Here is a 3,604-nt window from a genome sequence, read left to right as displayed (position 1 = left end):
GAGAACACTGAAATCCATAGCAAATAGGATTCCTCTTGCCAATCTGCTTGAAAGCTGTTTGCAATCACACGGTGAGGCGTACGGCTCGTTGGCTACTAAATAGAAAACCCTCTATGGACGTAAATGTGGAACTAAATGCTGGCTAGTTTTTTTCAATTTACATAGAAGTCTTAGTACTAAGTTGTAGTGTATAGAATGTTTTTATCTTGCATCGCTGCTTTGCTTGAGGGCTAGTTTTATACGAACATTTACGGTTGGTGTTTCTTTTATGTTTTAAATTATGCGCGGAAAAGATAATTGAGGTAACTCAACAAGCATTATGTAAATAGTTGTTAATGCAGAAGCTGCTTCCCTATTTATTTGTTTTTTCAGAAATAACCTTTCAACTTGTTGTTGTCTTACTCAACAATTCGGCATTTTGGTTTTTTACGGAACGAAGTCGCATAATTTATTTTACATGGTTCTCATGGTAAACAAAATCATACTCAGTATTTTTTATCACTAAATAAAAATGTAGAGCTTTAATAAATTATGCTATTTTTTTATTCATATCCTAACTAAAAGTAAGCAAGTCCTCGATAAATGTTAAATTTTCCTTTTAAATTGGACATTATACCTACCTATAACGGCGGTGTGGTTCAATTTCATAATAATATGAACAATACAACAAAACACATCGTGAATAATATCCATTCGATTTAAATTAAAATTAGTTTGCATTGAAGTTTAAATTAGATTAAAACAATAAATCATGAATACTTTATGAGCTAATGTGTTGATGTTTCTTTGTTTCTATAATTGAGTATGCAAATATCGTAATGTTCAATGTGTAACAACATTATTTAATAAATTTATAGTGAAAAATTTAAATACTGATAAATATGTTTATTTCTCGCCCATTATCCATTGTGCCATCATTGTCCAAACAGAAAATTTCACATTTTTTATTTCCCACATTAATTCCTTTATTTAATTAAACAATGATTTAAAATCTGTTTATGTTAGAATGATGTGCGTTGTTTTTATTTAGGAAATAGCAAATTATTAATTTCTCCTTCAAATATGAGCTTTATAATAAACATACAAAGTTAATTAATACAACACGATTTATTTAATTTAAATAACAAAATTGAGAGCACATTTTACAAAGAAAATGTTATTATTAAATACATTCGTTGTATTTAGTACGCAAAATACGTAACTAGCCTCCGCTTTTATGTTTTTGAAATTGAGTGAAGCTTTCAGTGTCGGGTCTCTTACGCTGCTGTGATCTGAATATTAAACATTATATTTAAAACAGAATGCTTAGAAATTTACAACTCATTACAATTATACGTTTGGCAAAAACAAAACGAATGAATATATTAATTGTGGTTACACCAACTGCTGCGATCGTTCATCATTTTCAGAAATGAAATATCATTAATTACGCTATACAATATTAAAATTAGTCACAACGGTTTAAATTGATTCTAATTGTTCGTGTGGTGAGGTAATTTTATCATTTATTATCGTATTAAATGATTTGGCAATAAACTTCTTTTCAATGTATTTAAATTATTATTAATTGACTTTTGCTGGCGTACGGTAAAAACGATATATTATGATCGGGCCAATTTATGTATTGTGTGCTTCTTAACCAAAAAGTTACAATTTTTTAAATGCATGCTGTGTTTCCAACAACCGTGCTCGATCTCCAGATTTTGATTGAAAATATTCAATGTCATGCGATGATATTTTGAATTTCATTTATTAAATGATCCAGTTACTTTGAGTCAAGCTAGTTTTAATATAAACATAATAAATTAATATGTCAATAATAAAAAGTCCTCTATCAAAAACAAAACCTACAATCTCACATCCCGTGAAAAACAACGCCATTTAGCAAATTGTCCTTAATTATACATCGAAGGATTGACATGATCGCTAGTCGTCGTATAGCCTTAATAAACTTTGCAATAATATCACTTTCATACCCATGACATCAGCCAGCATAAATCTAACGATGAGATAGAACTAGGTCATCGGCTATGTCTCCTAAATAATAATTGTGATTAATGCTAGTGTCGTGTGCGTTAATTGATATAAATTCACGTTATAGTAGAGATTTATTGTAGAGTGCAATGTGAATATATTCTAATATATTTAAATGAATAGTGATCGGATTGGGTACGAATGGGAATAATTGATATCACGTTTTAATTAGAATCTGAATAGTGTATTCACAAATTACTATGAGAGCTTTTATTGTAATAGGAAATCTTCTTACACATTATTGATATATTACCTAGTACCTACTTTTAATAAAAAAGGAGTATGGAGGCCAACGCGGAAAATGTTTTACGTTAAATATCTATAAAATTATATTTCATTCAACTAAATTAGTGTAATTTAATTTGTACATATAATCTAGTGAAGATTAAACAGGCCTACAATATCTGAACAAATTAGCGTAAGTATAAAACAAGGAAAATATAAACATAATCATCTCATTACATCCGTTCCCTACGTACACGCTACACGGTACGAACGTAAAATAACAAAGCGCAAGTAAACAAATGAATGTCTAAATCGTCTGGAAGATAATTAAATTCGAAACAAGTTGCAGCGCTACAGAGTATTTAGTAGGAGTTTAATGCAAATAATAAGGTTATTAGCGGTACATTGAAAGTTATTCTCTGTGGGTGTTCACGGGCAAAGCTGGCTGTAATGTGAAGCTACGGCAACTTATTACGCCTTTACTTGGCATTAAAAATAGTTGATAAGTGTGGAAGTGGACTTTTTTGCGTTTGGACAAGAAATTACATAATATAGCAGGGATTTACGATTTTGATTAAAAAATAAATGAAATCTAAGTGTTTATTTTTATTACCAAAAGAAAAATACTATCTATTTTTCCCTGCTTCTCTGTCAAATATTATTGCCTTAAGAGAAAGAGAGCGAAACTACCAACCAATGTCGAAAACTATAAACAGGACTTAAGTCTATAGGTATTTCTGTTTGAGATACTTTGGTATTTTAGAAGTATATAAAAATTAACAAAAAGCTTCTATCACAACACTCTCGTCTCTTCTATAATTTATTTCGATTGCCTATAAACATTACACATAATTATTTAATTATTATTTAATACCTCGAAAAATATTCCTTTTCCATGTTACCGTGCTTATTCTTCAGTCTGCATTCGCGCTGTAAATATCATATACTGGCTCGGTTTGTGACAATATTATGACCGTAATAAATATAGCTCTATAAGCTCCGTTAAGAAAACTGTTATAATATGCCTTAATCTTTTCATTATCACCTTTAAAATCACATTCTTCACGAGATATTAACTTTGAACTGATTTATGTTTTACGTTTTTATGAAGCTATATGAATGGTTTAGTGAGGTAAATATAAATCTACCGATAGGATGTAGGTAGAGCTATAAGTTAATTTAATTCCCTGAATATTAATAAATTTCTGAATCTGTATTGCTCGATCAAAATGACTGATTTGACGCCAATCTAAGGGCGGCCGTACACGGACCGCTTCAAGCGATCGGTCTCAACTGCTTGAAGCGGTCCGTGTACGGCCGCCCTAAGCCATCCTTAGCTATATTG

The sequence above is a fragment of the Colias philodice genome, chromosome 14, assembly GCF_061535455.1.
Source record: "Colias philodice isolate Cphi_HAF_F1 chromosome 14, ilColPhil1 Martin Lab GWU primary, whole genome shotgun sequence".
In the NCBI taxonomy this organism is placed as follows: Eukaryota; Metazoa; Arthropoda; class Insecta; order Lepidoptera; family Pieridae; genus Colias; species Colias philodice.
The sequence above is the reverse complement of the archived record's forward strand: the minus strand, read 5'-3'. Positions refer to the sequence as shown.